Source organism: Pseudopodoces humilis, chromosome 9, assembly GCF_049639895.1.
Source record: "Pseudopodoces humilis isolate 2021_Gansu_Grassland_sample_001 chromosome 9, ASM4963989v1, whole genome shotgun sequence".
Classification (NCBI taxonomy): Eukaryota; Metazoa; Chordata; class Aves; order Passeriformes; family Paridae; genus Pseudopodoces; species Pseudopodoces humilis.
The window spans coordinates 10,727,896-10,751,659 of record NC_142208.1 but is presented as its reverse complement, the minus strand read 5'-3'; the positions used below and the strand labels follow the sequence as shown (position 1 = coordinate 10,751,659).

Genomic DNA, 23,764 nt, shown 5'->3' with positions numbered 1-23,764 from the left:
AGGAACCAGTACACTTGCACTATGTGACAGGATAGGTCTACTTTACCCAATTAATTTAGCCATGAGGTTGTTATTCAGAGTTTATATTGCAGTGAAGGAGAGCAGGCTCTTCTCCTTAACCCAAAATTAAGTGTCACTCACCTCACACCTGCCTGAGACTGACATAATGCAAACGAGCAGCCTGCTCACATCTCACATGGCTGCTGTGCTGTGGAGCTCTGCAGTGCTTTTCTCACTTGTTGCATCTGTGTGCAGGGGGAACCCTTAACAGCCTGGGTCAGAATTCAGAGGAATACTTCAGGTACCACATTACAAACAGGTCCCTAGCCCAAATCCCCCCACAGCACGATAACTGAGTAAAGCTTGGTCTGTCTTGCCTAATGGCTGTTTTAGCAATCAGCATGGGGAGGAGCACTCTGGTTCTGAGCACTGGTTAATGGCACCACTGGAATGCTGGCTGTGCTTTTCACCTGGAAAAGGGAATACAGTTACATGCTGAGCTCAGACAAAAGCAAGGCTTTCCCTGCCTGATGATGATGGTTGACCACTAGGGATCTGTATGATGTTGCTGAGCTGGGGATGAAAGCTAAGAGGAAGAAGTAAGTAAAGAATATTCAAATGCCCTAGTTTGGGAAGCAGTTTGGAAACCTATTTATATAACCAACCCCAATTCAGGCATCCTTTGGGAAATTCTGTTTTCTTCACCATATCCACCTGCTGAAGTACCAGAACACAGCAGGTGAGGCGGGTGCTGGAGCAACTCACAAATTCAAGGCTGGTGATGCTCTCAGGGGCTGATTACACCATAAAGCAAAGTTACTGTGCAGGTTTTGTTGCTCAAAACCACAGACGATACTTACATGATAACAAGGAATGCCTTCAGGGTTTTGTAAAGCTGGGGAGGAAAGCAAGGCTTTTAACTGTGTGTGTATGCAGGATTGGGATATAGGCATCCCGTGTGCATATTGTTTACATGCTGAAATGGATGTAGCTCCATTTCATGGCTCTAGTTTTCCAAATTTGAATTTCTGCTTCTTTTGTTGGCTCTTCTGAGGATAGCTATGCCGAGGTTTCTGGATCTGGCTCCATGATAAGAGTTAAGCAGTAATCTAAGTCCCCTAACACACCCATTACAGTTCATTATTTGAAATAATGGCTGTAGGCTGGTGTGAAGCCAAGCAGGAGCAGCACCCTTGTAGCACAGCCATTAGCTGGGCCATACCTACTGGCAGCCAGAGTGGAACCCCCAGTGACAAACCAAGTGATACATGCACAAATGGCATACCTGTTACATGCTGTGTCTCACCAGCCCTGAAGAAAATACCACTGCTGACTCCATCACAGATAAGTAATTTTAATCCACTCCAGTCACAGATGTCCTCAAGGAGACACTACAGATTTCTTTGCATATTATGAAGAAAAGTCAAGAAAAATAAATTGCATATTGTTTTCTGATCGTGATAAACATATTTCCAGAAAAAGTAAAGGAGTTGGGCTATGATACAAAATGAGTAGGAAGAACTGCAAATGAGAGCTACCAAATACCTACGTAAATTAGAATTAATGCATGGAACAGATTCAGTTTAACAAGAGTGGGCTGATTTGAGAAACTGATTATGATTTGAATATTAATTTTTAAGGACAGAGAAATAACCTAAAAGCATTCAGAGACTGTGTTTTTGTATACATCATAACATTTTAACTCATGACTAAGTTATTACAGGAAGACATTTTCATGTATTGCCTTCATTAAGGTGTCTGTCTAGATGAATGACTTTTTCTTTTTTTTTAACTGTAGGATAACCTATTTGGAATACATTTGCATTTACCATGAGGTTAAGGGAAGCTTCTTGTATCAAGATCCATTTCATATTTTTAGACCGAAGAATTTTCTTCAAGAAGCTAATAGTCATTGGTAAGATCATGATTAACTTATCAGGGTAATGCCTGTTTTTAAGTAATTCATTTAAGTAAGGCACATGGAAAGCATTCCATAATCAATTTCAAGAATAGTTCATCAATCTTCAATAAGATTGAAAAATTGTAAGAAAAGAAGCCTGAAAATCTTTACTAATAACACAGGAAGTCTTCCAATATTAAACAATGAAATGGCTACACTTGAGTGATCTTAATGGTATCACATCCTGATGTCTTCCATTAGAACCACTGCAAAATTTAGGAGCTGATAGCTTGAAAATCTTAGTGGGGGAAGAAGTGCAGTTGAGACTTCTGAAATTCTGAGAGTTCAGGACATAGTCGTGAGAAAAATCAAAGCTCTGTGTCTTGTAAGTGTTGTGAAACATTTTTGTTCTTCCAAGAAGCACGGACTAATTATTTGAGGATGAGGACAGAGTGATTCATACTGGGCTTAGTGAACTGCAATATGGTTATGGAAGAGGCAGGAGCCAAAGGACACTTGTACAGACAACACAAAGCACATAGCAGGACAAAGGTATTCCAAGCTTAAAAGGAAGGTGAGAACTTTGTAGGATAGGCACTCATGACTGAACGCACCTGGTTCCAGACTTATATAAAATCAGTGAAAAAATTCTCTGGATTTGCAAGATTTCCCCATCATTCTCATTTGTTTGCCTTATTTAGCATCCATTTGTGGTTCTTTCTAAGTGCTTTCTCTGAATCCTTTTTCCTCTTCACTAAATTAGTAGAAATCCCTAAATTCATGTTTTCGAATGTCAAAGTGGGGGGATTTTTTCAAGTGTTTACATTGTACACTTACCTGATAAGCCACTTCCACACATTTTCTTGATGGCTGTTAGCACAGAACTATCTTAGAGGAGCTGCCAAACTCCAGATGGAGTTCTTGAAGTGACAATAATCTAGATATCTAGTTAATGTAACATTAATAATTTAAATGGTATTAACATTCATTCTGGAGAAAAAAAAAATCAAGCATGTATGTTTCAGTTGCAATATTTTATTTTCTCTATTTGTCTTTTTATACACAGAACAAATGCATTTCACAGATTGTTTTGAACTTTTCTGCTCACTTACCCTGTAGAAATACCAATACCCTTAAATACATGACTATGGAAATGATACCTATGCATCAATACCAGAAATGGACACCAATAAGCTAACAGGTCAGAAAATAGGGTTAAAAACATCTGTACCTGTATAATTCTACAGAGTATTTTCTAAAATTTTGGAAATGGAGATTAAGCCACCTTTGGCAAACTGCTGTTAATCCTTCAGTGACCACCCTAGCTGGTGAAATGTTTGTCCAAAAAGTGAAAGCACCCATTGTTGACTACATTGCACTTGGGACTTCAACTTCGGTGTAGACCAAATAAGCCAGAGTAGTTAAGGTATCAAAACTTATCTGGCAACCTCAGCACGCGGCTGTGCCATCAGTTTCTCCCCAGATGCTGAAAGAAATGTCCTTTAGCTGCAGGTGTGTTGTTGTGCCTTGTTTTGTTTTTGTTTTCTTTAGCGAATCCCCTTAGAAGCAAGAGCAACAAAGTGCTGCCAGTCGATAGCTGTCGGATGGCACCGAGGGGGGAGAGCCGCTGTCCTGAGCCCCGGCCGTGGCGGTGCTCCCTGCGGAGGTGTCTCCTGCCCCTCCCTGCACACAGGTCTTTCCTGCCATGCAGCACCAGCCCATTGGAACGCTACCACAGGATGGGCTCGGGAGCTTCGCCCCCGCCCCGCACCCCCGCCCCTTTCTCTTTTCTTTTTCTTTGCTTTTTCCTTCCTTTCCTTTCTTTCCTAGGCTCCGTTTGCCGTACCATACACCCTCCCGAGGGGTTTGCCTGGATCATTTATTTATCTTGTGCGCATTAAGAAACCACCATTAGGCTTTGGTGGGAGGCGCCTTGCTCGGTGCGCGCTCGCCTGCCTCCGCGGCGCTGCCAGAGGAATACACAATCGAGCCGAAGCTGCAAGCTTGGCAGGAGCTGCCTTTGCGTGCCCATCTACTTGCCGGATCCGTATATTTTTTTGCCGACTGGGTCGTTGCCGCTCCCCTCCAGGGTTTCATCTTAATTTTTATTTTTGCGTGTGTGTGGATTATTTAATTTTTTTTCCTTTTGCTTTTTTTTTTTTTTTTTTTTTTTCCCCCGGGAATCCTCGCCGGAGTTTCGATGCCGGGCCGGACTTAGCGCGGGCGCGGAGGAGCAGCGCGGAGCCGCGCCGAGCCGTGCCTCCTGCCCCGGGCCCCGCCCGCGGATCGGCCTCCCTGGCCCGGCGCCGGCCGCGGGGTGGCCGCGGGGCCGCGGAGTGGCGGGTGCGCCGCGCCGCCGCCTCCCCGCGGAGCCGCCGAGGGATGCTGCTGCGCCGCGGCCGGGCATAGGCAGGAGCCGAGCGGGCGGGGGAGGGAAGGAAGGAAAGAAAGAAGGAAAGAAAGGATCCCCCAAGCCCCGAGGGGAGAGGAAAGGCGAGAAGGTGCGTGAATGTGAAGGAATGTACCTGCCCGTCGCCGGAGCCGCACGCTTGGGATAAAAAAATAAATAAACCGAGGAGGCTGATCCCTGCGACTTACTACCCGGAAAAAAAAAAAAAATTAAAAAAAAAAAAAGAGAGAAAAGGAAAAGAAAAGAAAAGCCTTATAGCGGAGGGACGAGAAGAAGAGCGACGAGGCTGCAGCGAGCAGCGCTTGAGGCGGGCGCCCGGCGGATGGCGCGGCCGCCCCGCTGACTCCGCGGCCGCGGGAGGCTGCGCGGGGCGGCGCGGCGCGGCGCGGGGCATGCCGTGCCGGCGGCGTGACTGAGCGGGGCGCTCCCGCCGCCCGCTCCGCACCGCGCCGCGCTCCCCTCCGCTCTCCTCCGCCGCATGCCGCCGGCAGCCGCGGCGCGCTGATGCCCCGGGGCCGCGGCGGCGCTGCGGGCGGCCCCTAGGATGAGCGAGGGGGCTGCCGGCGCCGCGGCGCCCGGGGCGGCGGAGGCGGCGGGGCCGGGGGGGGGGCCGGGGGGGGGATGGGGCCGGGGGGCCGCCGCGGGAGCTGCGCTGCAGCGACTGCATCGTCTGGAACCGGCAGCAGACGTGGCTGTGCGTGGTACCCCTCTTCATCGGCTTCATCGGTCTGGGGCTCAGCCTCATGCTGCTCAAGTGGATCGTGGTGGGCTCCGTCAAGGAGTACGTCCCCACCGAGCTGATGGACGCCAAGGGCGTGGGGCAGGACCCCTTCTTCCTCTCCAAGCCCACCGCCCCCCCCCGCGGCGCGGAGACCACCGCCGCCGCCACGCCGCGGCCGCCCAGCCGTGTCAGCCCCCGCCTCACCACCATGAGCCGGGCTCCCCCGCGGCCCCCCGGCACCCGCGGCCCTGCGCGGGGCGGCCCGCGGCCCACCGCGGCCAGGCACCCCGTGTCGCCGCACACGGCACCGCCCGCCAGCGCCCCCCCCGGCACCGCCGGCCGCGGAGCCCGGCCGCCGCCCGCCGCCCCCAGCACCCCGCCGCTGCCCGCCTGGCCCACTGCGGCACACGCTACCTCCTCCTACAAGATCTACGTCCACGACTCGGCGCCGTCCTGGACCTTGTCTCCCTTCCAGGAGTCCACCACCACCACGCCGGAGGCCAGCACGACCCCCAAAACCCGTAAGTGTCGCCGGCCGCCCCGCGCCCTCGGGCCGCCCGGTGCGCGCCTCGCCCCGTCCGGACCCGGCGCTGGCCGAGCGCCGGCGGGGTCGGGCCGGGGCGATGCGTCGGTCGGAGGTGGGCGCCGCGTCCTTCCCGTGCGGTTTGCTGCCCTGCGGGAGGCCGGAGAGCTCCGAAGTTTGCGCTTCTTTCTCCCTTCCCTGCTTGCGCCCCCTTTTACCCCCGGCAAGTTCCCTGCCTGTGTGATGGATGTTGAGGCAGGAGCAGCCATTTGAGCAGACTGCTTTTCACTGTGGTTTTAGGAAGGCTGCAGACTCCCTCCCGCTTTTCCCCTTCTAGGCTGCTCCGCGAAAGGTACTTAGGAGATGCTGGGAGGTGTCTGAGCGAGAGGGACCGGTGATGACCCCTCTCCGTGAGGGGCAGTGTGGAGAGCGTGGTCTTCAGCAGGTGCGGGCTGGATTGTGCATGTGCTCTCTGCTGGGGACGGAGTTTGGTTTCCCGCACACCCGTCTGCCTCGAAACGAGGGCGAGCTCCGCAGGGATGCTCTCCCCGTCCCAGTGTCAGGCTCCTGAAGGAGCTGCTGCCAGCTCCGCCGGGAGGGAGCGCGGGGCACCCCGCGGGTGTGCGGACCCATCCTAGCGCTTTGCCGGCTCCCGTGTGTAGCCACGGCGCCGTGTTGCCGTGACTATTTTTTTTTTAAGCAGAGGAGGGGGCTAGTTCTCCGATTGATGCTTGGTGGCTGGTTCTTCCCACCCTCCCAAGCGCAAACCTAAGGATTCGGGCTAAAGCTGAAAATCCATTTGGTCTGGGTGCATCAACTTTCGGCTTCTCATAAAGGTTACTTAGGACAAATGCAATTCTTTGACGAAAGAACTTCTGTGCGGTGCTATTCAGTGAAACGCTCAGTTACACTGCATTATAGTATTCTTCTGCGCTTTCTTGGATGCAGTAGAGGAAGTGGAAAGCCGGGTGTCCTCCATTAACTCTTAGTTGCTGCTGCTGGGAACGTCAGTTCAATTGAAGCCCTTTTACAGCCCGGGGCTCCCCTTTTGTATGCTGTTGTAGGGGTATTCTGCTGGAGGATTTTGTCGGAAAGCAACATGAACTTTATTTTGTCTGTTAAATCTCTCTGTTGATAAGCGCTGGGACAGGGAGGATAGGCAGTGCAAGCTGATCTTTTGAATTGACAAAATTGGGAGAAGAGCAGCAAACTGGATGTGTGTGTGTGTGTGGGTGGGTGTGCAGGTGGCGGATGGCTGGGAATGATTACGAATGAAACTATCACTAAATCAGAAGAGCTAAGGAGGCAGTAACTCGTTTTGCCTGTGTCTGCCACAGTAATTGAGGGAGAAGCAGCCCTTACAGGTGTGTCCAAGCCTGCACGTTCTGTAGCTACAGCCTAAGGTAGTTGGAAGTTACCAGAAGGAAAATCATTTGTGGAGCTCAACACAACCTGTTTCACTCAGGTGTAGGGACCTGTGTAGGGCACTTCTTAAAAAACAAAACAGCAAATGAAACCAGATTCTCAACTCATACGTTTATTTTTAATTTTTGTGTGAACAAGATATACTACATGGTTCTTCAGACTGCTGTGATCTGTGTGTATTTGCCTGAGCTTGCCAGGTGGGATCTAAATGCTCCCTTGCAATCTCTTCCTTTCTCCCCTTTCTGTCTCGTTGGATATGTAAGAGAAGTCCACAGCAATTTCCGCCCCTGTAGGCTGTCTCCTTACAAGGTATAGAAGGCAGGAATATCCTGATTAATAAATAATGTTCAGCTGGCAGGACTCTCCTCCATGCAAGACACACAAAGGAAGAAGGAAAAAAAGGACAATCTTGAAATGTTCCTGGCAGTTGCAAAGCTTTCTAACTGTTTTTTGTTTTAGGGAGGCTGCTAATACCTTTTACAGTTTTACAGCAGGGTGTTTCCCTTCGTTAAATGCAGCTCAGTTATAGGATGGAAATGCAAGAAGTGCAAATCCAGCAGAAATTGACCCTGTTTGGGCACATTGATAGCAGAGCTTATCATTAATGGAAGATTAAATAGATTACATAAAAAAGGATTTGAATTTGTAGGGCATATGGACATTTTTTGAAAGCCTACAGCTGTACTCTCCTGATACATATAAGCATCTCTAAGGATACATGAAAAATTCTTTGAGGCTGCAGTATCCGCTGAGGGGAGAGAAAGGAGAAATGCAGTCTTTGTGCTGTGAACTGCTGACATGGTGTGACCCCACAGCAAGTATCTGCATCTGCCACTAATAGCTCTCAGTAAGAAAGGGAATTTTACTTAAAAACAAATTCATCCTAATTTCCCAGGTTGAGCTGCATGTTCCTTCTGCGCCCGTCGTTCCAGCTGCTATTGAAATGAAAGTCATGGATCCTGCTGTAGTTTGTGAATACAGATCTGACAGGATGAATCTCATGGGCCAGTCTTCAAAATAGTGTACGCCCTTGTGTCATCCTCTGGCTTGGCAAGGCACATATGTGGGTGGGAGTCATAGGTTATTTAGCATTTCACAGGTTTTAAGAAAAGAAGCAGCTATCTTTATTTATACTGGTTTGTGTTGTAGTTTATTTAATTGTTTTAACATGTTGAAACGGGCTCAAAACAGGACTTAGGAAGATGGAAGGCAAATCAGGAGCTATTTCTGCGGGAAGCCAGATGATTGCCCACCTGAATAAGTGTTGGTAAAGCCTTTTCTCGGTGTGTGTATTCATCTGAGGAGATGTTGTGAAATCTCTCTTTTTTGTGGGTGTGCATAATGACAATAATTCTTGGTTGTGTTTCACTCAAAGTCAAGCTATCTGTTAGCTGTTTTGAAAGTTCTTGATGAAGATCCTTCAGGTTCTGACTAAGCAAAAGCCACTTACTCATCAAATCTCTCTCTGTATCTTGTGTCTGGTGTGTTTTCCATGATCACGTATGGATTATGCCTGTTCAGCCTAAGCCTCTTCATCCAGTGCTCTGTGTAAAAGTCAGTTACTGATTCAGAGGGATAGTCCAGCCTGTAGATCAGAGAAATCAACCAACAGACTGGAACATGCTAGTGAGGTTTTATTTTTATCAAGCCATTGGTTTCATTTCTAAAGAGTCATGCCCTGATTTTTCCAATATGCATTTTTCATGGTATTCTGGGTCCTTCAGTAATGTTATTATCCTCGAATTGAGATACTGTACTTAAAAGAATTCCTGTGTGAATTCAGCTATGAAATAGCACTGTGGTTTCTCTCGTGTTCATATGGCTAAAGGCTAATGCAGAGAACTGAGGTGAGGCAGGTGGGGCTCAACTGATGCATAGTAACCAAGAAAAGAGATGTTACAGAACACTTAATCAATATATCTTGTGAAGTCCAATTGCAACCCTTTTTTTTGGGAGTCTGAGTAGACTTTGATTTCCTGCTAAAGATTTTTTTGGTCCAGTCATTTATCCTCGTCATATCTCTGACTCTTTGTTATGCGCAGCATGGGTTCAAGTAACAAGCATCTGGCAGATGCACTGCTACCAGCTCTGACATTTTGGTAAAAGCTCTTTGTTTTATTTTGCACTGACTCAAGTATCTTTTTCACATTAAGGATGACACTTAGATGGAACTGCGGGGTTTTCACCAACTGGAGGGTGTTGTGGGAGGTGCCAAACCGTAGTAAAACCAGACCTACTCTTCTTCCCAGAGCTCTGAAGCATTCTGCCAGCAAGTGACATGGACCACGAACACTTGGCACGACGAGCGTGAGCTGTCATTGAATCGAGGGAAGCACACGTGACTGCGGAGCACGTGCCCTTGGCATTAACTGAGATTAATATGCCACTTATCTACCAATTTTAAATGCTCCAAAAGCTGTTGAATTGAAAAAAAAAAATATACTGAGGCAAACAACTGGGAGTTTTAAGAGAGTTTGCTTCTTCTTCATTCTCACTTATTTTCTATTCAGATACCTTCAGTCAATACCACAGACATGATTACATTGTGTTTCCCATCTTAGATACTTGTTGACAGAAGGCTGCCATCGAGGTAAAGATAACGAATGCAGATGTGTAGGCACATCACTGTAGTAAAAGTTACTGTAATTTATTTTATTTTTCATATTTTACAGCTATATATATATACATATACATACATATATATATACATACATATGTATATGTGTAACTTGCTTCATCTGTTTCAATTAAGTTGGAGGACACCAGACTGAATTCCGTTTCCCATTTTTAATCTTCTTTATAGTTAGGGACTAGAGCAGCTATTGCTGAATTCATAAAGAGGTGGAATATTCAAACAAGACCCACTCAGATATGTACATCGATTCTGTTCAGATATATTTCTTCTCTCTTCCTTTCATTAACGTGATTGTTGGGATCCTGTGACCTAGAAGAGCTTGCACAGCACTGGCACCATGAGTGGGAGGGACATGGCTAAAATTATTCCATGCTGATTTTTAACCCTGAAGGAAAGTCATCTGGGGGGCTGTAGAGTTTTTCATTACATTGATTAAACCTGTGATCACTGAGGAAAGCAAAGCCTTTCATTTTATTTGGCATATTTTTTTTGCATCTATTCAAGGACATTATGTGATATATTGTATGTTGACAACGGAATGCCATTATTAAATTAGAGTATTGATTCATCGCAAAGGATTATGCTAAAGTAATGTTGACGGTTTATATAAACCCACAGAAAATGGAAATTAAAAATTAAAGCAAAAGACCTGTCTCTACAGTATTGTGTCTAGTGTTGCACAGTGCATTTATCATATGACTCATTGCTTTGAATGCAAAGCCCAGTAAACACATGGATTTCTGGGGATTTGGCCTTGACTTTGAGTTTCATAGCCCATATGGTTTTCAGGAAGTACCTGAAACTACCAGTGTTTGGTTTTGTTGATTTCTCCTGCGATTGTTTTGGAAACAAGCTGCACAAGAAAAAGTGCCTAGTAAAATCATGTGGGATGACTTGGTCACAAGCATATATAAATAAATCCTTTAAAAGCAGAGGCTTATTTGTCTCTGAGCCTGGTGGTTTCTTTCCCAGCTTCTTTGTGTTTGAACAACTTTGCAATACTGTGCACACGTGTGTGCACACACAAAATTCAAGCATGGATTTGTGCATTTGCACAGTGCCAGTTTTTGAGGAGGATTGGGATCTCAAAGCCTGTAGTAACCCCGGGACCAGCCTTTGGCTGCTTTGGTTCTGACGCCAGTCCAGTCAGTGTGGTTCCGAAAGGAAACCCAGAGGTTTCACTGGAGCTAATTGCACTGAATGCCAAGCTGAAGTGCATCTGCTTTATTTTGGAAGTCTCTTTCAGCTTCTGCTCTGTGGAAGGAGTTTGTAGTCACTTTTACTATTAAGTACTTTTTTATTATTATTTTGCATTACTAGAGTAGACAAAACACAGTAGAAACAATGAAATCCTTTGTTGACAAAGGAAAACAATGAAATCCTTTCTGGAGATGTTTTCTTCCTCCAAGGGACTCAGTTCTTGGCTCAATATGGTGAGGGTTGGAAGTGTCATTTAATGGGACAGCTGTGCTTCAGATCAAAACTGGGGCTGTGTTTTGTCATGGCTCAGCTGAATTTCCAAGGTGGACAGCTCCTAACTGTGCTTTCTCACTTTTACCTTCCCCCTCATGGCTAATCTCAAGCTACTCCACTGAGTATCTTCACTGGAGGACAGGAGCTCCCTGTGAGGGTGGAGAGAGGGCATTTCAAACCTGGACAAGACAGAGGATGAACGTTCAGGTGGCTCCTGAGTAGCACAGAGAAAGTAAATGCACACAAGTGCTTTTTGAGTGGGTTTCTACTTTCTGTCACACAGGTTCTAGGGTCCCTTGGTAGAATGCCTTCAAGAGGAAAAAACTGAATAAAGCAACCACGAGGAAAATTAAAATAGGAATTTCCATGTCTTTTTCATGGAAGAAACGTCTAGTTGGATCAACTCTTCCTGGTGAAATTTGGAGGTAGTGGAGGAAAATATATTAACTAAATGCTTATTGCTAACTGTTTCAATGGTTTGTTTCTGTTTTTAAATATACTCAATATTACTCTAGCAATGTTTAAAAATACAGATAAAATAATTCTTCCAGTATTCCATCTTTTCTGTCCTCTAAGGCCAGTGTTTTGGCTTTTCAAAGTTGTGTTTCTCATGTATCATTTAAATAAGAGGATTCCATGACTTTCAGGTCTTTTTTACAACACATTACTCCTGATTCCTTTCTGGGTTTTTTTTTTGGTGTGGATATGTTGACTGCTGACTGTGGAAGATAAACTATTCAGCTTCAAAGATAATTCACTTCATATCATGTTGAGCAACCAATTTTGAAGTCCAAATTGATTTATATTTTCTCCTCAGAGTGATTTTATTTTTTTTATTTTTGCAGGAGTTAAACATTTGGGGAAAGCTCAGGTAGAATGGAAGAGGCTCACTGTCCAATAAAAACATAACTGGGTAAAAAGATAAAGTGAAACTTTGGTTTGGAATACCTGAATTCTGCTTTGACCCCTGTAAAATCAACCCAGAAACCTGCAGAGTCTCCTCTTTTTACTTCAACATCTTTTTGTTTGTTGGTTTTTGGGTTTATGGCTTTTCTTTTTCTTTTAAAATTTGAATTAATCTCTTGGCAACTCTAAGGGCCCTACAGTTGTGTCCCATCCCCGCCTGCCACTTGTATTTTCCTGTCATAGGAAAGATGCACGTTAGCAGTGCAACATTGCAGGTGCTCTTTGCAGAAAGATTAATTAGTGTTTTCATCTTGTATGAAAATTCAGACCTTTCACAGAGGCATTTGGTAACTCTTAAAGTAAAGCATTGAGGAAAAAATATCCTGATAGTATTCTGTGTAGATGCTGTGCTGAAGAAGTTTATGGTCTTTCGTTTTTTATAATGAGATTGCTGTATGGCCAAGTTTTGCATACATTATAGGCCCAGTTTAGGATGTGCTAGTGATGCATATTCTGTTTTGTAGAGTTATGGATCTGCAGAATCATGGCCAATTTATGTGAACATCTGTGTGATTAAATGTGTTAGTCTGTCTTGCAGTGTGAGTGCTTACAAAACATGCCTCTGTAAGTAAATGTACTTCAGCTTTTTAAAAGCTGCCACCATTATTTAAATGTGCTTATTAGAACTGAGTTTCCATTAGAGCATTTTCTTCTTGTGTCTGTGTGTATTCTTAGCACTGCCTTGAAAAATGCACCATTATCCTGTTTAGCATTTTCCTGAAATGACTTCTGTAGTAAAATCTTTGTGTTCTGGAGGACTGTAGTTGCTTAGCTGTAGACTGTGACAAGACACGTGAGTCATGGATCTTATTACATGTCACTTTTAAACTATTCTTTTTCCTGATTTTTGTTTTTCATTATTCTTGAGAATATCTCTGGTTTTGTAGTTTTTCTCTGTATTATGTTCTCAGCTAGATATATGCTAAAATTGACTTTTTCATGAAGATTGTAGATAGAAAATGCTTTCTAAAACATTAGAGATGGTAAGATGTATTTTAAGATCTAGTAATTTTCTGAAACCAAAATTATGAAATGAACTTCACATTGTTCTTTTCACAGTGTCATTCCTGTCAAAGTTCAAGATTCTACTTCAGCAAGAATTGAACCTTGCTTGCTGGCTGTTACCAGATAGAGGGGCTATAGCACTGTGCAACAGCAAACCATTAAATTAGGATTAATAGCAAATAGCCTCTTTTCCAGAGCTGAGTATTCTCACTGATGTCAGACCTTGGAAGGCAGGGATTGAGATAAGGTGTGTTCCACCCTCCCAGAAGGGTGCTGGTGGTCTACTTCTACTGCAGTGACAAGTGGTTGACAAGGAAGGTTGAAAATGTTCAGCCTGAATTTGCTGTGCTGCTTCTGACTGTAATCAAGGCTTTAACAAACCCAAGCCCTGAGAAGTGTTGCTAGCCTGGAAAAGTGTGCTGGGTTCTGCAAGGCTAATGGTTACTTGTGTCCTCCAGTTCAGTGCATAGGAAAACAGCATTTCCAGCAGTGTGCTCAGGGTGCCCCAGAGCTGTAGCTAACTGCCCTTCTCAGTGGCTGAGTAATACCACTGAATATCAAAAAATATGTGGGGAATCTTTGTTTCCTCTCCCCTGGTGAATTACACTATGGTGGTGAGTGGGTTATTGCAGTAGTACTAAGCTAGCCCAGAAGCTTTGACTAGGAATTGATTCTGTAATACTTGCTAAAAACAATCCAGTGGTTGTCTTCCAAAGCAGTTGCTTTGTTAGTTTGGGTTTTTTTTAGAAGTAGTGTTGTGTGGAGAGAAAATTAATTTTCTTGTTTAATCTGTGAGTGAATTCAGAAAAGAGAAGAGGGAGGTTGGAAACCCAGAGATAAACTGCACTGAACTGGTGCGGTGATTTTCCTGCCAGGCTTTGCTCTGCCAGGATTCAGTGGGCAGTGGGTTCAGGAACTTAACTGAGGAGATTATTCTCATGAGTGTCTGCTCCTGATTTAGAAGGGTAGAGGTACTTTTATAATTATTTCATCAGTAGCTAAACCACATTAGTCTTTAGCCTGAGTTCTGGCCCAGATACATAATGTCATAGTGGTAAAAGTTCCATCCCCTCAGGGTTTTTTTTTTTGTTTGTTGTTTTTTTTTTTTTTGGTAAGGACTAGAAAGCTTAAATGTAATGCATAAATAGATACAGCAATGACTTTTTCCTTAAGCACATGGTGTTTCTTTTGCTTTTAGATTTCAATCTTTATTTTATTACTTATTATATAATAGAGCATACCACACATTTCACAGGGTCAGCTGCTTATTTATAAGCTATATCTCAGTGTAATAAAGTTGGTTGTAATTAGTTTTCATCCTTAAAAGAATGTTAGTCAGAAAAATACAGGGTGGAAATCAGAACAGTTTATATCAGCTACCCTGCCTTGTTCCCTCCAAACACACAGAAAGAAAGAAGTGCTTCTAATACCTTTTCATATCTGCAGCACATTCTTTACACAGCCCTACTTAGTCATAAATGAAAAGCATCAATAGTAACTTAATATTTTAAATTTGGTTTAGAAGTATCTGCCTGCAATAGGGAATTCTTTCAGGTTTTAGTTCTTGGATGGCTGGATTTAATCTGAATGTGTGAAGCTGAAATGCTAGTGTGTGATATGTTTAAGAGAAGAGTTTGATACTTGAATTGTTAGTTTAGAGGTGGCTGAAAAGATTGCTTGCACCTCCTGGATTTCAGTATTTGGGTGCACTACAAGGCTTGATTGCACCTTGTGTTTGCATACATTTGGAAAGCTGTCCTCTGTCACCTTGGCAGATGTAGGGGATTTGTAGCCAGCCACAGCTTTGCTGCTGTAAGGTGGATCTGTAAATATGAGCTGAACACACACAGATTGAGGAGCTACTGAGCTCCTCATTCCTGGTTTGTTTACAGTGCATGATTTAGAATCATGAACAAATATTTATTTAAATTTTACAATAATTAAAATACATTTAACCCTGATTTTAACCGAGTACTTGACTGGTCAGTGATACACCTGTAGAAAACAAATTTATGTATTGGACAATGTATTGGGCAGGTGTAATGATAAAATTCCTTACTAAAGAGATGGTGGTGGGTAGAGTCCTACAGTGAGAATGAGGTATGTTAGGTGATTTAAATGTTAATAACTCTTGTGAGATGTTTTATTTGCACACTCTGAGAATTTTGGCTGCTTAAAAGCGGTGTGGGTTTATTAGGGAGCTTATTTTTTTAAAAAAATGCTTTTAAGAAGATACTGTGAGATTGTATCTAATTGATTAGATACATTACATTTGAATTATTTAATTAAATATTACTTTCCTACCACCCCTTAATATTGTAACGCTCTCTTAATATTTTTTTCACATTTTGAATCCTGTTTACGAATGCAATCTATATGGCAGCGTAGACTCTTGGACTTTTTTTTTCCTAACAAATACTACTTAACAACAAGTTTTTGATATTTTTGTGTGGTGGAGTAGAATTAGAATCTGAGGAACTCATGTGTAACTGAGTAGTCAGTGGGAGCTTTAGGCTGGTCGGCAATTCTGTAAGAATCACAGCAAGAAGGAGGATAGACCACAGGCACTAGATTGAATGTTTCACATGAGAACTCTTCATTGAGAGGAATTTAGAGTCCAAACATAATGAACTTCTTCTGAAGTTCAGTTCAACTCCGCCTAAACAGAGGTTGGGATAATCAAAACATAAATGAAGGCAATCAGGAGGTATTAAATTAAATATATGTGACATGCCATTTCAGTGGTTGCTATGGGAAGTGAGCTGACGTAAAAAATACCCCAGCAAACCCCAAACCCCACATGTAAGAGCAGAGATCCACCGGCGTTTCACCTTTCTGTTGGTTACTTTGTGTAATGATTTCATGCATTACATAACACAGTAACTTTTCCCACCGGGTACAGAAAAAGCAATCTCCGGGTGCGTAGGTGGAGATCCTTCTCTGAAGACAGCGCTCAGGCGTGAATAAACCGCGCCGCGCCGCCTGCTCTGCAGCTCTGCCCTTTGCTGCTACAGCTCAACAAAATCACCCTCACCTTCCCCTTCCACCAGAAAAAAAAGTGGCTTTAGCAGTGTAGAGCTTTTCTGACAGTCAGCTGCTGCAGAATGACTTCTTTCTCACTAGCCCAGCTTGCTTATTGGTCTGCTGTTCATCCCAAAAAGTTGTTACAACCTCAATGACAGTAGGAGATTTGAGACTATTGGTTAGTGGAAGTTAGGAGATGAGTAGTGGTCCCTTCCTCTTCCTCAAGCTCAGGTTTTCTTATTTGTGAAATAAGTGAAATAAGGTTTTCTTATTTGTGAAATAAGATGTGGTAAAGACATACAGATGAGAAGTGAGGTGTGTATTAATGAATATGCAAAAAATAAGAAGGAAATATACTTCACAAGTCTTGTTTTAAATTTCAGAAAGTACCTGATATCCTTGGTTGTTCTGTTGCTTGAGTGTCTGATAATTTCTAATAATTCACTTACAGTGAAATCTATTGGACTTAAATACTAAAGAGGAAGGGACAGAAACTTCTATTTTTTTGGCTGATATAAAAATATATCTCCAAATATAGCCAAGAGCTGTCCCCATATGACAGGGCTGTCTCTGACAGAAGGGCAGGGCTGTCTGTGAGACACCCTAGCAAGCCACTTACTCTAGTTAGTAATTCTTTATTTTTGTCCTGCAGTGAGTGGAATCAGGTTTGAATTTGGGACACTCATTAGGCCAAAGCCTGCCATTATGACAACCCCATTTAAATCTTTTTAGCTTAACTTTATAATCACTTGTCACTGGGAATTTTAGTAACTACTATGTCTTATATTACTGTCTTGTTATATTTTAGAACCAAAGTGTTATTGTTGCCATATCTCACATCAAAAGGAAGAAACACTCTCAGTATGGTGTAGTCTTCTATAGATAGAGTCAAAATGCTCTCTGAGTAGGTGGGATCCTAATCCAAATCCAAACCCAATGAGATAAGTGAGAATAAGTGGGCTCTAGCTAACATTTAAAATAAACAGTTACAAAGGAGTGACTTGCTTAGCCTAGTCTGTTGTTCTGCATTTGCTCATAGTTGACTTTTATGAAGTGTAACTATGCTGATCTCTAGAAAAGAAAAAATCTAACAATACAAATGCATTTATTAGAGGGAATCTCAGATGGAGAATGAGAAGTTTTACGGGAGAGGTATTGTAATAAACCAGCCAACACAACTGGAGAAAAATTGGAAAATGGATTTTTACTGTGTCTCTTTCGACGTCCTTCCAATAGTAAGACTCCAGAGTCAACAGAGTTTGAGTTGTTTGTTGTTTTTTAAGTTAGCTGAAATGTTTTTCATAACTTGAATTGATATGCTTGGGTTTCAAGTGTAAATACGTATGCTTTCTAAGTGTTTTATTTGCTTATTTTTCCTGCTGTGTGGTTTGGGGTTTAAAAACAATGTAGCAGAGAAACTTACTAGTAGTGGGCAAGAAACTGCTTAACATCTTAAAACGCTCATGTACTCAGTATTTCAGAGAAAAGTTTCATATCACTTGTTATTACTGAGGATAAATATTGTATTAACACAATCCCAACATGCACGTTCTCATTGAAGACTCGCTCATTATGAATTTCAAAGCCTGTATGAAATGATTTACACCGGTGCTTGAAAAACATGTTTTGATAATAGCCTTTTTAATGCCTTGAGGGCATTTAATTGCCATTAAGTGGCACAATCTGCTGTTTGGAATGGAGAGCTGGGAATATTTCAGTTGCAAATAGGATAATGAAATGGATTGGAAACAAGGAGGTGTAACAACTGAATAGATCTGTGATGTTAACAATGAGGCTGGCATCCTTTTTATGACCAGAGTATATGGTGTGTGCCCCACCTTCACCAGCCTGCAAGTGGCCAGGTGTGGGACACACTGAAACTCTCCCAGTCTGCAACAGTTGTGCTGAATAGTGTTTCATTCCAAACAGGTGGGCTGGTGTTTGTGTAGGAGGGTTTTGTCAATGTTTCAAAGTCCCAGGTACTCTTTCTGTAAATCATGGGCAACTTTACCAAATGCCTGGCTTCTCATAGAGCTGAGCAGTTGATTGTGTGACTAGTGTGGATAGTCACTTGGGAGGGCATCACAGGAAAGGTGATTTGTAGATCTTCAGATAGTTCTGTAAGAAAACCAGCACATGGTATATTTGGAGATTTTACAGGAAATCAGGATGTGATCAAAGGAGGATTTCGTACTGCACATCCTAAAAATTAACTGTAGGGCTGGACTTCCACTTGCATGAGATGTGAAATCTAAAATATTCTGCTGTATTTTCAAATCTTAGCTTCTCAAAGCATAGGCCTTTATAATTATATAGAAGTTTCATTGATGGGTTCTGTGGAACCTTTTACATAGGGACCTGTAACAGCTATTCCCAAGTGATGTATTATTTGAGGGTATGTCTTTCCTCATTTCCTTTTTTTTTAATGTATGCTATGGTGCTGTGCTTTGCTGATGCAGTGGAATTGTGAATGCCATTTTCAGTGCTCTGTGCTGATTCTTCCATTGCTGCTGTTGAGTTAAGCTCTTCCAGAAATACCCAGAGAGCAGGACAGCACAGCTAGGAGCAGAGGTCTTATGCTGAGAGGAAATGAGAGAGACAGATTTAGAAGCTCAGGAGATTGGAAAAGCCAGTGGAACTGTTTGTATTGTGAATATTTAGCGTGCTTTCTCTTAGGCCTAATTTATTATGATAAGGCTCCTGCCAGCAAGTGAATTATTGAAGAGCTGAGAAGGAAATTGCCCCACGATGATGTGCTGTGCCCACAAGCAGGTGATACAGTTTGGGAGCAATTCCTGTTGTGCTCTTCAGCACAGGATCCTGTGGTATTTCTCCCAGGGATTCTCCTGGAATGGCATCGTGTTTTGTTTGTTTCCTGACAAGTTCTAGGTGTCTCTCCTCGGTTTTAATTTCTCTGCCACTTGCTGATTAGGATGAAAAATGATTTAGGCAACTGCAAAACATAAATTTGATACTTATTTCCTATTAAGCAGATAATAACTTGATTCTGATCAAAAAATAAAACTTATGGCTCTTTTCTACTGTAAGAAAATTTTGTGAAACTCTTTGGAGATAGAAATATTTGGGGTATCTTGGCCCACCTTTGTGAGAGTCAGAGGCATAGTTTCACATACGTTTCTGATTATTTGTTTGTTATGGTTTTGGGGGTTTTTTTGTCAGATTATAATTTATTTTTTGGCAAGTGCCCTGTTATTTGCAATAAGCTTTAGAAAGTAATCTTCTAGAATCTTTCCATGATGCTTCTTTTCTATAAGTGCTTCATTTTCTCTATAAGTGGTTCCTACTGGAAATATGAAGTTTATAGTAGATGTTTCTCCATCACGTTCTGCAGTAAAGATCAATGCACAGAAGTAATTTATCTGCAGTATCCATAATTGATGCCTGATCTTTTAGTAGAACATTCTGATTCTTTCATAACCTTCCTGTTACTGATATACTTAAATACAATAAATTTATTGCCTTTACCTAATAGCTTTTAAAATTCTCTTGGTTTTCTGAGTCATTTGCTCAGGGTAGATTTTATTTGAGAAAGGATGCATTGTCATTTCACTTGCTGTCTTCCCCTGTTGTGTTCTCTTGCTTTCAGGGAGAGGAAGAACTCCATATCCTGCTGGGTTATATTACAATGTTATTTGAAATGCTTATATTTTATACTCTTAGGCTTTCCCCCTTCCATTTAATTTCCTTCCTTTTTCTTTTTTTCCAGCTTCCCAAATCCTTTGAAAAAGCTTTAACTGTTGTCTGAAATGGCTGTTGCTTTTCTTGTCATCCCCCTTTTCTGTCATAACTGAGCTGCATCATACTCTCATGTTTTGAATTAGCTTCTGTTTTTCTGTGAGAACTGAGTCAAGACTGATTGCCTGATATCCTTTTCTCGCTGTTCCAAGGAGCAGCTGTTGCTGCTGGAAACGACAAAATAATAGACGACAAGAACACAATCACATTTTTTCATTTACTGTGTTCTGTGATCTTTTAAGTGGCCACAGAGGAGTAAAATTTGCTGTATTTGCTTGCATCAATCAGGTGGAAAGTTGTCAAGTTATCCATTCTCTTCTGAGTCATTTCTGATTTTGTGAGGAAGAGTTTGAAAATTTCACCTTTAACAATGTTCAAGTTCCCGTCTGATAGACTTTTCCCATGATCACTGCATTTAAGTGACTAATTTTTAAATAATCTCACACGATAAGAGTCTGTTTTCTGTTGTACATTGGGATAAACTATTTGAAAACCATCCCTAGAAATTTGTATTTTCTTATGGTGATACTAATTCTATGTTGAAATTCCTTAATTTACATTCTTGGTATGCCATTCTGCCTAAAGATGGCATTTTCCAAAGCACTGCATGGTGCTCAGGGAGATGAATTTGTGTTGTCAGCCCTTCCAATAAGTGAGTCCTTATTCTTCATGGTTCCTTCCAGTTCCTTGTGCCTCACCACGACCTCAGGAGAGCTGCAGCTCCAAATAAACAACCAGTTCACTGGCTGACGAGCAGTCAGGACAGTCTGATGCAGAATCAGTTTCCTGACTTTTTTTCCTTCAAGATCTTCATTTGGAGAGATTGCCAGTGATGCTCTGATATGGTTTCCTGCATTTTGCCACTTTTGTGCTTCCTTTCCTTTACAACACTTTACAACATTGGGGTTGCAGCTGCTGGATGTCTTATGTGGGCCCCAGACATCACAGACACCTCCTCAGACAGGAGGCTAAACCATTCTGTCCTCCCCTCAACATATGGGTCCTTAATTCACTCTGATTCACCTGGTTGTATGTGATTTCTTCGGGATACACGTGCCACTGCACTCTCACTTTGGAGATTTGTGTTTGTGGGTATAGGTCTCTATTTTTAACCAAAAAAAGGTTGTATTTTTTAACAGTTACACAGCTGTTTTTAAAGATTGCCTCTCTTCACTTTAGATCATTATCTGGTACTCTGAAATTCTAATAGAATAATAAATTTGGGTGGAGGGAACATGTATTCTCAATGACAGATGTCTTCGCTGATCCACAATTTTAAAAGAGGTCCATTTTTCAGTTAAAAATATGTCTGGGCTTTATGAGTCTCTTCTGCTTCCTCAAGAATTATTTAAACTTCCCAGAGTATTTCTTTTTGTGATTTAGCACCTTTTTGACACTTTCTACCTCTGAATTTGATGTTCTTGCGAATTTCCAGAAATTATTATTCAAATAAATATTTAAATGCACTGTGAAAGAGCTTTAAGAAATACAGTAGGTTGCCTTTGTTCCCTAGATAACTAAGCTTTATTTTGATCAGTTAATTTGTAGTCACTTCATTCCCCTGAGCAGGTAATTAAATGAAGAACAAAGCCATTTGAAAGAAAGAGCCTTTTGCATTTTCTTAATATTTCTCAACATTTAGGAGAAGATAGAACAATATTGTATTTAAAAGGACAATACAGCTATTTCTGTTTGAAAAATAGAACATCTTATTTTATGTTAGGTAGCACCATATTCTGTTCATGATGATACTGAGATCCTTTTTAATTTGCAGTTGTAGAGCATATTCCTTTATGGATGAGTGCATTTGTTTTTCCAGAGGTCACATGCAGTAAAACTCCCGCTGTACATCAGTGAGAGAATTCACTGGTTCCTGTAACATCTATCCCAGAGCCCTGTTCAGTTCCACTCATCACTGCCAAAAATATTATCTGGATTTTACCTCCATTCCTTTTCTTTGTTACAAACACTTGCCTATCTTTAGCTCTTGAGCTACTTCACCAAACAGTAGACACAACCTAAATAAAAGTTCTTTTCAAATTTGTGAAGAATTCTGTGACATTTTAACCTGTAGTATATGCCTTTGAAAACTTCCTTAACAAAGGAATCACATTTCAAAACTTCCTTAATTTGCCCAGAATGGTCTCTAAAAATGCAGAATGCTGGTAAAATGTTAATTTAATTTGATAAGCTTGGGTCTATAATGTTGTGTGTTGAAAAATTATTTTTGCCAACCAATCTGTGTGCCCACTTAGATATTTTTTACTGTGTAACCTTCATCCTCAGCTGCCTTTTATAGACATAAAACGTTCTTTTCAGAGCTGGTCTGACTTAAGACTGCATTTCACACACAGAAGTGTGTGACTTCCAGCTTCCCTTTGCTTCCACAAAGGCCATTCTGTTCTAGTGTTTTGCACTCCTTACCTATTGAAAGTTTGGAAGTTTTCCTAATGTCTGAGTCTCCTTTTGTTCTTTGTAAGGTGCACAGATAGAACAAATGATCCCTTTGCATCAATTTGCATTTTTTTTAGTTTTTTTTTTAATTTTATTTTGGGTTGTCTTGTTGATTTTGTCTGCCAGCCATTTTTTTTCTCTTGCTGTGACTATTTTTGTTTACACACCATAACTTGTGCCTGTCCCAAGTGAAAAACTGAGGTTTTTGGATTACTATCTGCAGTCAGTGATTTTTATCTCTATGCTCTCTCCAGAACTCTAATCCAAAATCTTCAAGTGAACCACTTCTGTGGCACTGGGAAACAAAATTATTTGCTTCCTTTAACCTACATTTGAGAGAGATTTTAATAATTTTGCAGTTATTTAATGAAATAAATATCCTTATTCGCTATTTTTTCCAAGCCCCATCACTGTTTTCTCCTTTTCTAAAATGCTTAGTCTTAGAACCTGTTAATTTATATCACCTTCATACTGGTGTGGCTTTAAAACCATTTTAGTGGTTGCATCATGTAATTCTAGATGAGACAATCAAGATTTTAATAAGTTGAGAAAAAGAATGTGTTTTTGTTTAGTGTTTATTTGGAATGATATGAGTACTGAAATTTTAATGAATCTATCTCCACCACTTTAATAAGTGTTTTATACACTTTTATAATAGGAGGTTGTACCAGAAACAAAAGTAGTATCTTGATTAGTATGAATGCTAGGATTTTTTATTTTAGTATTTATAATGGTGAATTTCCCTGTTTTGTTTTTATTTCACAGCACACAAAACTGCAGGGGGGTGTAGACGTGCAGTTGACAATATCCATCTGATTTAATTCCTTTATCTGCTTTTGAATATTTCAGTGCTTTGTATGATCTCTTAAGGGTTACAGGTTGAGTAAGCTTTAAGAAGCATTAAAAACCTGGTTTGATGACCAGTTTAATGCTTCTTCCAAGAACAATTTGTAGAGATTAGGATTTAGTGAGATATCACTGGAGGATTAGCAATTGCTTCTTTAGGCATTCTGAGTTGACAGCTAATGGATAACTTTCCCCGATAGCTCTTTTATAGTCCGCTGCAGCTGGATAAAAATCAATGAACAAGTGAACTTAAGTTTGTTTATCCATTAATTTTGGTTTTAACAGATGAGTATGACTGCCACAGTGACTTGCTTAGTATGTTCTTCCCATCTGTCATTATCTAGATAACCTCAATTAACACACTGATTAATCTTCGAATTCCACTTCAGTAGCTCCTTTCTGGACTGCACAATGTGAAGGAAAATGTTCCCAGCATGTCTGAGCAGACAGAACACACGCTAATCAATACCCAGATAAACAGAGCCTGAAGAAAAGGAGCCTACTTCTCCTCATGTTTCCTACCCTCTCTAGATGCTAAATAAAACTGTGCTTATATTATTTTTTTTCATTTCATTTCCTTAATCTCTTCTGCATTTTGCTATTATTTGAACTTAAAGCTAGTAGTT

General features: G+C 41.8%; 1 protein-coding gene, 1 long non-coding RNA gene and 1 pseudogene across 2 annotated transcripts in view; all 3 read left to right on the top strand.

Moving 5' to 3' along the window:
• The first annotated feature begins 400 nt into the window (after positions 1 to 400).
• Positions 401 to 4,009, top strand: LOC148183768 (uncharacterized). Its single transcript, XR_015773286.1, has 3 exons — positions 401 to 599; positions 1,799 to 1,915; positions 3,731 to 4,009. It is a non-coding gene; the product is annotated as an uncharacterized LOC148183768 (long non-coding RNA).
• An 845-nt stretch (positions 4,010 to 4,854) lies between these two features.
• LOC148183767 (pro-neuregulin-3, membrane-bound isoform-like) overlaps positions 4,855 to 23,764 on the top strand; it is a 140,882-nt pseudogene continuing 121,972 nt past the window's right edge.
• LOC102112051 (pro-neuregulin-3, membrane-bound isoform) overlaps positions 5,400 to 23,764 on the top strand; it is a 340,969-nt gene continuing 322,604 nt past the window's right edge. Inside the window, exon 1 of the mRNA XM_005520469.2 lies at positions 5,400 to 5,552. The gene's annotated coding sequence lies outside the window, so the exon portion shown is untranslated. The remainder of the gene's footprint in view (positions 5,553 to 23,764) is intronic.